Consider the following 13,442-nt stretch of genomic DNA (forward strand, 5'->3'; position numbering starts at 1 on the left):
TTGTGCTCTGCATTGTTACACATTTCCGATACACGTCACCAATATCATATCAGGGGATTACGAGACAGGAGTTTTTTTTCAGTGAACGTGAACCTACAGGCAATCACCCCGATTTACAAGCCAAGTTCTTGGAGGTAGACCCTGTCAACTATTTCGTGATATTATTGGGTGGAGGAGGCTACTGATTGCCGTGGGGCCCAGCTGAAGACAGGAATTTCCAATGTAAGAACCGGTGCGTTGTTCAGAGTCTAGCGCTACGTGCTGGTTCATACGTTGGTTCCCTCATCCTGGCGGTCCTTCTAAAACCGGTTTGGTGGTCCTGTCCACCAGCGTAGAGAGCTCATCACAAGTGATTCTTGCGCCGAGTGGGTACGTCACTCTGGTGATAGATGTCACGTGTCCCAGCAACGGTGCGCAGAGCGGCAAACCAAACAGAACCAACAATGGCGGATGTTTCTTTAAACTGTTAATGCTCTGGCTTGCCGAACGCGACACTTGGCCTCCAACACGGCGAATAAAAACGTGTACCGATGCAGCGCCTGTGTAATTCTTTATAAACGGAGGTTTAATCGTAAGTACATAACGTTATTTATCATTAAACAGAAAAAAGTTAGCATTAGCATGTATCTACCTACTATCATGTGTGGCCGATTAATGTACATATCGCGGTAAAAAAAGTGTATTAATCATTAGTAAACTAAGGTACATTATCAAATGCACTAACAGTAAGCCCCCGCCCACAGCTCCCGCCCAAATGCGATTTCTGTAAGGCTAGCACCAGCAACGGTGTTGGGGGCTACTTTATACAAGAACCATCTTTCCTGTCGTTCAGGTCCCGGTGGCTTTTGGCGGTTCGAAACCAGGGAAGAACAGAATTAGTTGTAATCTTAGGTCTACTGTGCCCCAGGAAGCTCAGCACTCGAACTGACTGCCTCGGTGGAAAAGGTGCATTAGGTCCTTGACTACAGGTCCAACCAAGCCCAAAAAACAACGACCCTTAAGTCCCACGTTAGCTCTGGTTTCAGTTTATGCGCCTGCTTAAATAGATGTCGGTGGCGTTTGGCGGTCGCAGTACACAAGTGTGTAATATGGAGAAGTGTGTTGTCGGGGGAAATTGATCAGAAGTGTGGACATTTTGATGTGCCATTACTTTAAAGTATATGAACTGTAGACACTGACATTAAACAAAGTCGTTGTTTACTATTCTATTGTATAAGGGCGGCTAGGTGACTTATTCTTAATAGCCTTGTATCTGCACCACCCGCAGTTGTTTCATCCTTAAAACAAGAAATTTATAGGGAAAGACTTGTAGTTAGTGACGATCTAGTTTGTATTTTTAGCATCCTATCTCCACCCCACCATTAGTCGGTGAGGCTATACATTTATTCCGCTTCAGGGTTGCCCGGTCTGCAGAGGGATTTTGGTGGACAGTCTGTAGAATAGCTGGGATGGCACTAAAAAAAGCGCATCAGTGAAATGTGCCGCGTGGGTCCGTTGAGGTTGTCACCCGCTAGCGGATGTATTATTAAGGGGCTTGAGTCTTTTCCTTGTTGTCAGCTGGGATTACTTCCCCATTGTTTGAAGTGCTAATGAGCCTTCTGCTAATGGCTTGTGGTCATTGGCCCTGTGCTATACAAGTCTCTCCTTTCCTCATTCATGGAAGTGAAAATGGCAACGAGCGATGTGTGTCCGAGCTGGACAAGTGAATTAGTTCAATCTTGTTCTTCCCTGAAATGCCGTTTTTTTCTAGACCTGAAGCTTGCAGACATTCTTGGCTAACATGCGAATCGTGGAAGGTCCAGGGCATATTTTGATATATCTTTTTCACTCTAAAGCATTACCTCGATCATACAGGGCCATGTTTGAAATTCACCTCCTGCTGTTTTTTTTACGTATGTAACAGATTGTTTTTCTTGCCTCGGCCCTAATAAGGGCATAGTTTGTATGACACCGTAACAGGCAACATTGGTACAAATTTTCTGCTTGTTTACAAGATGCCGGGACTTAGTTGATAGTGTGTTGGATATTGTCTTGCCCGATGGTGAACGCAAAGTAATACATAATGTTTGTGTGCTAGAAATGGATACGCACTCAATGACTCGTCGTGACATTATAAGTGAAGATATATAACTTGCATTACCTTTTGTTTTGTGAAATGTGTTTAAAAAGCTACAGTGATGACAAATCATACTGATTTGTTTGGGGTTTGTTTTGTCTGTGTTCTGGTTATCTTGTGTGTTTTTTTACTTTTTTTTTTTTAGTCTAAAATGTTACACGCTTGGCAGTAAGGATTATACGGATTGAATGAGCATTGTAAGACACCTAGACACTAATCCACATGTCGAAGTTATGTTTGTTTGTTATATGACCTTTGCTAAATATGTAAAAAATAGTTCATTGCACCCAAATATACTTGATTCAGTTGATTCGTCTAATTTAGTGCGTGTATTTTTAACTTCAAACATCTCAGTCATGGTGTACCAGCTTCTTTATATACTGTTGCGCAATGAAAAGATTGTTATTGGGCTTATTTATTTGTTTACAAGGTATTGATGATGTCGTTGCTTGTTGTTCAAACATTATAAATGAAAGGCTTGGCGTTTATTTCAATCTCACACAGCGATTTTGGATTAGGTACTTAAATTCTGTACAATACGTAATAGGAATAAGAATAGGCCGTTGTAATTTGTTATATTCTTCATTCCTGCCTCACTAGCTCATGGTGTGTAAGTGCCAGTGAACAAACTAGCAGTTAAGGGGAGAAAGCATTGCAATAACACATAGTACCGTCTTACACTGTTAGTCGCCTTAAAAGTAGAAAACCACAGAACAAATGTCTTCTTCGCATTCTTACATGCTTCCGCAAGCTTTCAGAGTCATAATTGCGCAATACAGAAATCATCTCTAAATTGAAAATTAAACGAACAAAAGCAGAGATGACCCCTAAACATTGGACATAACATTACAGAATGCAGCACACACCTTGATCCTTAGTACTATGGTCACCGGACTCTGTTTGGATGTACCGATAAGGAACTGAATGTCTTGCTGCAATTTTTATTGTGTTTGTTTGTTAGTTAACATGTTGCCGTTATCTGGGCAACAAAGGTGAGAAATTCCGATGTGAACTAAAAGAAGCTGAAACAAAAAAAAACCAAAACACCACCACAGTCATTATTAATAAATCTTGGATAGTGCCAGTGAAAAATCCTATGTTTCATTATCAATATTCAAGTAAAATAATTAATATAAAACTTTGGTTTAAAATTTTCCTGGATTTTCCTGCAGTACTGCCTACTAGCTTCCATACCAAATACTAATACTGTAATGCCCTCTGTAGCTATGATGTACTTGCTAACGTTCTCGAATGGGATACTGGATTAACCTCTATTCAAATTTATTGGCCGGCCAGCTAATCAAAAAAATTGACTCCTTCTTTCTTTTCAAGTGTGTCTGGACACGCTGTGCATTACAGTATAGTAAGCCTTCAATTTAACCGCTGCCTTCGAATTAGAATGACACACCAAGCTAACATTTTAGATACCTACGTTGCGACCTATCTTGATCTGCAGTGCAAAGTATATGTCAGCTCTGCTATCCTGATTCACAACCGAAGCTACATGCGGTCTCCCTTTAAAAGTGAAATTCGGGGGCATGAATAGTTTTTATTGTCAAGTTAGGGGCCACCTTTCAAGAGGAACAGCAGGTCTGGAAGTTTGAATAATACATTATTTTTCTTATATATTTCGGCTTTATCACGGGTCATCGCTCAATGATGTATTAGATTAAACATGAAGAAAGCACACTCTGAGTTGATATTTTACTGTAAGACAGGGCATGGTGAGGTGTTTGTGATACACTTCTAAAACCCGGCTGCTGCGTAGTCAGTTGAACACATCACGTAATGATATTCATTGTGGATTTCTGCTTCATGCTCAATTTTAGGACTTGAATACACGTGGTCTGTGTTTGCTGTGGTGGGGTGTAGACTGAAAGCCAGCTTACATCTAGGAGGATATCGCATTTGTGCCATCTAGCTGTAAAGAGGATGGACTCCAAGTGTGCCCTTGATCCTACGACGTCTGTGCTGCCTCGTGTCGACTGCCATATGACGCCATGGATTCTTATCCTTCTCTCTCCATTAAGGTTTTCACATACACTAATTTTGTAGGTTTCGCGCCATTTAATACACCTTGGATTGTTTTAATAAAATATAAAATTTGACTTTAACATAGTTAACATAGCTTTTCATCAAACAGTAGTATTTGTCATGCTCTGATCTTTTGTTATTTTTATTTATTTTTTGGTTTTTTGTTTTCTCCTTTAAATAGAAACCAGTTATCGCTCACACTCAAAGCATCTTCTATTATTTAAATGGAACGTATACATGCAGATACATTTTGAAGATATGGTACACGACAATCTTTATTACACTGACTTCCAGTGTAAACAGGGGACAAAAACGATGAAATACTCATTTCGGAGTAGGTGTGTCCTAACGACGTTCTAGTTGTTTTTCTATGAATCGGTTTTTGCGTCTTTTTATGTCTTGCGGTTGTAGTGACAAGCCTAAGAAATATTCTGTCAAGTATGGCCTGGCTGCTGCTTGCGTTTCTCAGATATTGTGTTTCAGTTGTCGTTTGGAAAGTGTACATCATAAGCATTAATGAATGTGTATTCAAGAGTCACCAGTGCGTAAGAATTCGAATTATTATGTCAGACTTTTACGTACCTTGAATGAGCCTGGTGTGCCAATGCCCTAGTGCGATTTGATTTATTTCTAGGTATTGGATTGATTATCTTTTTCGTGAAAGTTATCACAGTGCATGGTGTTTGAAGTGTCCTTTATCTAGAAGCTGGAAAGTTAGCTACTAATCTCAGGTGTTGCGAATACGCTTATATAGCCCTACCGTTCGAATTCAAACAAGGTCATTCCCTCCTCTGGAGGCAAAAGCACTATAACAAATTATCCTTTTTTTATTTTCAGCAGAGCAAGCTTTTCAAAAGGGGGATCAATCCAAATGAAATGATTAGTATGGTAATTTGTAGTGGTGACTACTCACTTGGTCCGTCACTGTTCTGCATTATCATACAAATCTAAGCTTGAGAGAATCAATATAGCTTGTAGGCCAGAGGGCACTTTAAATTGGTGTGAACTACCCATGGATTATCGTGACGTGTAGACCCAGGCGTTTCTGCACGTGCAATCTCGGCCTCATGTCTGACATCGCGTGTTGTAGATACACCGTATGATACGAACACCAGACAATCACAGTGTCCCAACTCTCTGGGATATGGGCAAACCTAGGCAAATCTTTTAAAAAAGGGTTTTCGCACAGATCATCACTCTTACTATATTAAAATGGAATTAGTTGCATTCAGCTGACACACAAGCCACACTCTTGGCCTGTTTTTCTTTTAGTCGTAACCTATTTTATGTTCTTTAGTATGTGTTTTTGTTTCTTCACTTTCTTTTCCTTTTATATGTTGGTATAACCTTCTGGTTCTTTACTTTCTTAACTTTTCTTCCAGTTCTGTCAAAAGTAGCCCACCTATTTCCGATTATATGAACAGTGGAAATTGGACTCCTACACTGGCTTAAATGAGGCTTTTAGTTACAGAAACTGTATATAATGCACTCGCTTTATTATGACACGCACTACAATTATGACACAGTGATGGCCCATGTTAATACTGATTACAAATAATTTTTCGTTTCTACTTTCCAAAAATACATTACACGACGCTTGTCACCGTTGAAATATAAGGTGGAAGTATTTACGAATCACACAAGACTTTCCTTTGCTTGGATCATACATTGTCCTTCGCTCTCCTCATGCTCTCTTTTGCTCTTTTGCGCTTCACATCGACTTTTCTTTTTTCAAACAGATTTGTAGGCTTGTCTCTGCCCTGGCGCAAACTGTTTCCAGGCGAACTCATTGAATCAGTTGAAATCCACTCTACGAATCATTGAGGGCACACACAGGCCCATTTCTTTTCGAATCTCTTATAGACTTTGGTGTAGACTTGCATAGACGCAAGCCAAAAAAAGATTTTTTTTCAGTTTAAACCCCTTTTGTCCCACCCTGTGGAGACGGGAGCTAACACTCCTTTTGTTTACTGATCACAAAAGTCTTTGTAAAATCACCAATCAGATAACATTCTTTAATTTAAAACATGCACGCCCAGTCAAAACTCCAAGTATGATATGAACTGATTTTTTTTTTTTTTTTTTTTTTTTTTTTTTTTTTTTTTAATCATGGTGCAGTAACACTGGCCGGATCCCTGCGCGTCCAAACGGACCTGTTTTAAAAAAACCCAATTCAGAAAATGCGGTTCTATAATTAGGACCGACTGTCAACCTTAAGGAGACATTTTCTTGCAAAACTGCTTTATTGATAAAGTATAGGTATATCTAGTGTATTATGTTATTTAGGCCTGGTGTTAGTTTGTTGATTTATTTATAACTATACTCTATTTGTGATATGGAAAGGGAGATGAGCCATCATCTGAAGACGTTAGAGCACAGTACCGAGCATGGAAAATATGGATGGCTCATGTAATACTTCAATAAACCAAAAAAAACAACTTATTAATCTGTCTCATATTTGGAATCAGGAAGAATGGTATAGTCAGCCCAATTTGTCCACAACTACCATCCAGCACCTGCACCAGATCAAGACAAGCAGCACTGGCCAGTATCAGTTTGGATCATGTCAAAAACACAACTCAACCGTTCTTGTTCGTTCAGCCCACTATTGATATGGAGCACTGCTGTTTGATGATGAAATTTTTTGAATGACACGAATTTTGTAATACAATCTAGATAATACATTCCGTTTACATCAATACTATTGGTTTGAAGTACGAACAGTAAATATCTATAAAATAAATGGAATACCCATCACGTTAACAACAAACAACACTCACTATAGACACAACCACCAAACAAAGAAATAATACCACCAAAACACACGCCCCTTTTCCAAACAATTTATTACTCATAAATCATAATCCCGACATCTAGGCTATATAAAACGTTCCCAAACGTGCACACCATGGAAATGCCCAAGCTAAAAAAACAACGCCGTGTATAACCACAGAACAAAAAGTCCCTCTGATGTGTCGGTCTATCGTTGTCTAAGTTATCAACGTTTCAGTACCTGTCTCCTCTAGGTCAAGCAATCCGGTGTATATATTAAAAAGACGCCTGACAATTTCGGCTAACACCAAAAGACACATACCTATATACCTCCAATCATCATTATAAATTTGTGGATCTGCAGATCCGACCTCTAGTCTATATTAGTTCCTATGACGCTGATTAGTGCTGTGGACTCAAGAAACCTATTAAACGACGCCTCATTCTAGACATAGTGTCTCTCATGATCTATAGCAACAATCAAACGTGCAGATCGGTGTACAGGTATCGCATGGGGACAAAGGAAATCATCCCTGGGGAGAAGGATTATGCTAAATTTCTGTAACGAAGACTTCGATCAAAATGATGTAATTTGCTATCAAAATGCTTTGTAGTTTTTCTTTTTTTGCTTTTTCCTATTTTTTTTTTTTCTTTCTCTTTTTTTTTTCTTTTTTAGGACGTTTTTATTATTAAACGATAGACTACTTAATAGCTTGTTTTGTTTTCTACTGTTTGTATATTTTGTGTGATGTTCTAACTTTGTGTTGAGTGTAAGGTGACGCGTTTTAAAGTGTATTACTTAGTAGTCTAGAATTTGTTTTTTTCTGCGCTTCACTTTAAAGTGTTGACGCGCTGTACGGTTGAACTTGAGCGAGTTGGAGTGAGATTTAAAGTCTGGGCACACAGCTGCGTTTCCTGCTGCAGCTTCTGAGGCAGCAGCTGATTAGTTGGATGGGGATCATTAGAGCTGGAAAAAGCCACAAACTAAAGAAGAAACAACACCCCTGTCTTAAGAAGCTGCGAAACAGACCAAGTTCTCCAGTCCTAAGAGAAGTGCACAGATGGTTTAGTATGGTTAATAATAATCAATAGCTACATCATGAAAAATCACCCTTCCTTATAGTCTTTTGCTTGAGTGATCAGATACGCTTAGTAACAAGCCCAAGACCCCACACCACTGGAAGACCATTAAAAAATACCACGTAATTACTGTGTGTGAATAAACGTACCTTCCATGCGATTAACTGCCATCTCAACTGTGCTACTTTAGTTCCTTCACCCAAGAAGCCTCATCTCAAGTTCAGCAGACGATCATTCAGCCAGGCGCCGTAGCCATGTTGCTAAACACGGTCAAGTTAGAGTTAAGCACAACCAGTGAATGTAATTATCATTGTTTTGGAACAAAAGTTTCAGTAACATTGGAGATGGCAAGCAAGTGACCTTTATTCTTCATGCCGTATCTAGTTATTACGTCATGCAATAATATTTTGAGTCAGTTACTTATACCTTTAAACTGTAATACAACATCAATAAATGAAGTAAATAAAAAAGCACTAGGACCACGATGTAGTTGGTATTTATATTGAAACTATTCAGCATATGCTGGGTCCTTTTTGGTCCCTGTTAGTGAGTGTTTAGAACTAACATAAACAAAGAAAAAACCGAACTTACAAGGACTAAATGAACAAGCCATAAGTTTATTTGTATCAGGATATTGTGTAGAACGAATGATGAATCTTTAGATTATGGTCTGAAATCACTCAATAGAAAGAGGCTGTGGAAAAATTGTTTTCAACCGTGTTTAGCTCTTTGAGAAATTGCTTGCATATTAAAAATAATCGTACACCTCACTGCAATAACACTCTCTGATTTTCCCAGTCTGCAATCCATAATGAGCATACATATAAACCTCAGTCCTCGTTGATGAGACAAAACAAATCGCAGGCATCTTCTGCGAGTCTTGTCATATTTGTGGCATTTGTTTTAGTCCTTGTGTATGTGTAGTTAATACACGCCAGTATTCTAAAATCGAATATTTCTATCTCTAAATTCCTAAATACTCTAATAAACACAATGCGTCTTTGCATACGGTCAAGAATGATCGTACATTTCTGGTTTCAGGAACCTCGCTGTTGTCTTTGTAATTGGAAAAGGAAAAAGGCGCCAGCTTGCAATTTTGCTAGTAGCACTCAACTCAACATACCAATTTTTAACCTTATTCTTCCTTTAACCTATCACTCGGCTCTCTATCTACCACACCTCCGCCGTGTAAGGTGACGTGTCCTTCTAGCACAACCTACACACCATGCGTTTCTATCTAGTTCATACAAGTACGATGGCAGGCATGGTTGGTGCAACACGATAGCAGAAAAATCCATTCTGAACAGTCAGGCAAGCGTCAGGTACATTGTATCACTTGCAGAAATGAGAGAAAGTTCCCGATGTCTGACTCGTTAATTGATGGCAATCTTGTTGTGCCGCAGATGACTGGGTTTGATGTTTTTCCGATAAACTGCTAACCCTGGTAATTTCACGACAACAGGCTCTAACAGCCAGTTACACAAATCGGAGCTAAATGAAACGGTGCAACGGATTTTTGCATGCAGAAGAAAATGACTGGATTGGCGACAGCCAAGGCCACTGAAGTGGGTGAGCAGCACAACAACATAACAGTGAAGGTGGATAAGCTACAACCGACAGAAGACTACATCACAGGGTTCAGGACTCACCCTAAACTCCACCAATTACAAGACGTGTGGAAAAGATGATCCAGGATGCTTCTGTTGCCAGTTGTGGTCCATTCACTTCATACTGATGATTGTGTGGAGTTATGCATGAATCTCTTTAATATCGGTATCTGGCATGATTTTACACATATTTATTGTTTTGTTTAGCCTGTTCTGCTTGCTTGCCACCCCAATGGCGATGTTTAGATTCTAAAGTCATAATACCAGAGGCAGTCTGTATACATCACATTGTTACCGAACAGAAAAAGAGAAGCTCGTAAGATCAACCACCAGCTAGATAACAAGAGTATGAAGTGAGTCTCGGCCTGGTGTGGCTTTATGTACTTTTTTACGAAACTGGCACTTCTATGGAAAAACACTCAAACTAGGACAATTGCGCACAACTCAAAATCAAGCCTTAAAGGAAAACAAAAAACATCCTCACTGGCAAGGCTAGTTTGTACACATAGGTCAGGGTCCTAAGGGTCTTGAAACCCTGCTTTAGAGAGGCGACGTTGAGGATATTGAGCCAATTAATTGCTCGAAAACATTACGTAACACTCACTAACTTAGACATGCTTCTCTCTTGCTCCCCTCCACTCCGGATGCATTAAAATCCAGAAAGATTACTGCAATAGGGACTGCTGAAAATGAGCTGCGCAGTAAACAGCTAGTATTCTCTGTGTAACACATTGTTGTTTTTTCGGCCATATTAAACCAGACCTTGCTATGCTGTGTTCTACAGCAGGTGTGAATACTTCTTGTAGATTATGACTAGAAACTGCCTCATTTTATTTATTTTGTTTGTTTTTTGTTTTGTTTTGTTTTGATTTCTTCGTTTTATTTATAGGTTTCACATGGTATCTGAAAGAGCAGTAGTGGACGGAATAACAAAAGGTCCCTTGAATAGAGGTTTTTTTATAAATGGTTAGATATAAAGCTCATGTTGGAAGCAAAACTTTGAGTCACAGAAAAAAAGCAACAGCAGAAAGATGATTCATATTATTTGATGTGTTTAATACTGTCGTCTCACCCTTATTCTGTGAACGGCCTGGTAGGGAACTGTGTGGAGGAATGCCCGAAGGTTGTACCGATTAAAACAAATATACTGTAGATCCTCTAAGACCAATTCATCTGTATTTATTTTATTATTAGACAGCAGACACACAAAATATAATTCACATTTATAGCAGCAGGATTAATACATTAACCTGTTTCTGGTGGCCTTAAACCTTCCATTCAATCGACTACCCACATCAGATTTTATATAATTCAGATCAAATACGAATAGTAAAGCCAAATCAAATTCTGCAAACTGTGAATCATCAGACATATCGTTCTGAACTATTATCATAGTTTATTTACATTAATCATTATTGTATTATCCAAAGAAGGAGTTGGATCTTTAAAGTAAATGTTTTATTAAAAAAAGTGATGAAGTAAAGATCGAAGCCCTTGATATAACCCAAATGCTAATCAGTTTTATGCACATCGGGTAAATGTTTACATTGAGACCATCAAGGATCCTGCGTGGCAAAAAATGAAAGAGCCGAGAAACATGGTTGTTGTATCAGTAGAATCTTCAGATGAATTTTGTTGTGCTCAGGCTGTAGAGGAAGTCAGATGCGGGTAACGAGGAGGCCCTTATATTATGCAACTTCAACGAATGCGGTGCATCAGGACTTTCACTTAAGTAATACTATAGTTTATTCGCGCACCGACGAAGACTTACAACTGGTGTGCACATACTGTGATTCGACTTACTAACGTAGTGTCAATCCAACACACCAAGAGAACGTCCAGAGGACTTTCACGCTCTCCTGCTTGAGCTAAAACCAGGGGATTCCTTTTTTGTTCATCTTACTCTAACGAGCGATGTACCAGCTGGCTATGAGAACTCTCCCAGGTGACTGTATTCCAAATACTTACCATTTTTGAAGTAAACACTAACTGGAATATGGAGCATGTTATACGTCATATGATAAATATAAAAAAAATAAATTAAATGAAATAATTTTTAAAAGCCCGTTGAAGTTCACGTAAAAAGCTGTCTCAACCAACACCCGGGCTGACACTGTCATGCTGCTTTCTGCATATCAATAGACCACAAATAAGAGATATCTAACTCTGCTTCCAATACATACCGCAGCATATAGCTCAATAAATCTCACGAGTAACACTTATACTCTATCTCTCTCGCATCTCTATCTGTACTTTAAAATCTAGCTATCATCTTCTTTCTCTCTAGTACCTGATTATCTATATGAGATATCTAGGCCTATGAATCTCGGTCTACATATGATATCAACGATATTGTCCTCTCTGCTTTTATTACTAATGATTTTCTACTCGCGTCATATCATTCAACTCAAGTCTGTATCGCTATGTTGAATCTGCATTCGTCATCGGATATCTGCTCGATGGTCTTCTTAGGTCTGGGTACTGTTCACTAGTTTGGATTTTCAATCGTAAGATTTAGAAAGCTTTTTTATATATTCGTAACTCAATCTTCTCATAGATCTATCTTGGGTTTGCTCTCGTCATATTCTGCCCTACTCCACGCTTGTCTCACGATTCTCCTATTAGTTGATCTATACTTACTCGCCCAAATCAATCCCTCTCTGGCCTAGCATATACATTCCCCACTCTCTCTGTTATATCTTGCTTGTTTCTCGGTTTCTGCTCCTCTCGTCGTATCTCTTCAGCTCGTGCTCATTGTCATCTACCATCCCCCTGGCTTGTTGTTTTGTAGGACCGCCTCCCTACAAATTTATTTCCCTCAAATTTGTATTTAGTCCCTCCCTCTTCCTGGGTTCCCCTAGGTTTTGATCGTCCGCTCACAGTCTGTCCGATTGCCCTAGGGGTTGTATTCCTCACTCTGTAGTGCCCTAGGGGTTGGATCCCTCACTCTGTAGTGCCCTAGGTGTTGTATCCCTCACTCTGCAGTGCCCTAGGGGTTGGATCCCTCACTCTGTAGTGCCCTAGGGGTTGTATTCCTCACTCTGTAGTGCCCTAGGGGTTGGATCCCTCACTCTGTAGTGCCCTAGAGGTTGGATCCCTCACTCTGCAGTGCCCTAGGGGTTGGATCCCTCACTCTGCAGTGCCCTAGGGGTTGGATCCCTCACTCTGCAGTGCCCTAGGGGTTGGATCCCTCACTCTGCAGTGCCCTAGGGGTTGGATCCCTCACTCTGTAGTGCCCTAGGGGTTGGATCCCTCACTCTGTAGTGCCCTAGGGGTTGGATCCCTCACTCTGTAGTGCCCTAGTGGTTGGATCCCTCACTCTGCAGTGCCCTAGGGGTTGGATCCCTCACTCTGTAATGCCCTAGGGGTTGGATCCCTCACTCTGTAATGCCCTAGGGGTTGGATCCCTCACTCTGCAGTGCCCTAGGGGTTGGATCCCTTGCTCGTTAGGAAACGTTTGGTTCCACCTCCAAAATGGCACTGGATATTATATGTACAGTACGTAGTGTGCTAGTGCACTAATGCTGTAAATTCTGCTCTCTCTAATCCAAGTCACACACTTTAAAGTGAATTACCCCGATGTTACCCCTGCTCCTGATGGATTCTGCATGACCACGCCAGTATTTTTAGATTATTTGCTACCACAACTGTGGCAATAAATCTCTATTAAAAGCCAGACAGCGTTTCCCTTCTTCCTGCTCGAGCTAAATTTGGACGGAACGGAAACAGACGGGAAATGCTATCGGAGTTCAGCTCACGAACGGGGGATGGCGGGGGGGGGTGGGTGTTGGTGGGGTGGGGTGGGGTGTGGTGTGGTGTGGGGTAAACATAAC

The sequence above is a fragment of the Tachysurus fulvidraco genome, chromosome 11 (genome assembly GCF_022655615.1).
Source record: "Tachysurus fulvidraco isolate hzauxx_2018 chromosome 11, HZAU_PFXX_2.0, whole genome shotgun sequence".
Lineage (NCBI taxonomy): Eukaryota > Metazoa > Chordata > Actinopteri > Siluriformes > Bagridae > Tachysurus > Tachysurus fulvidraco.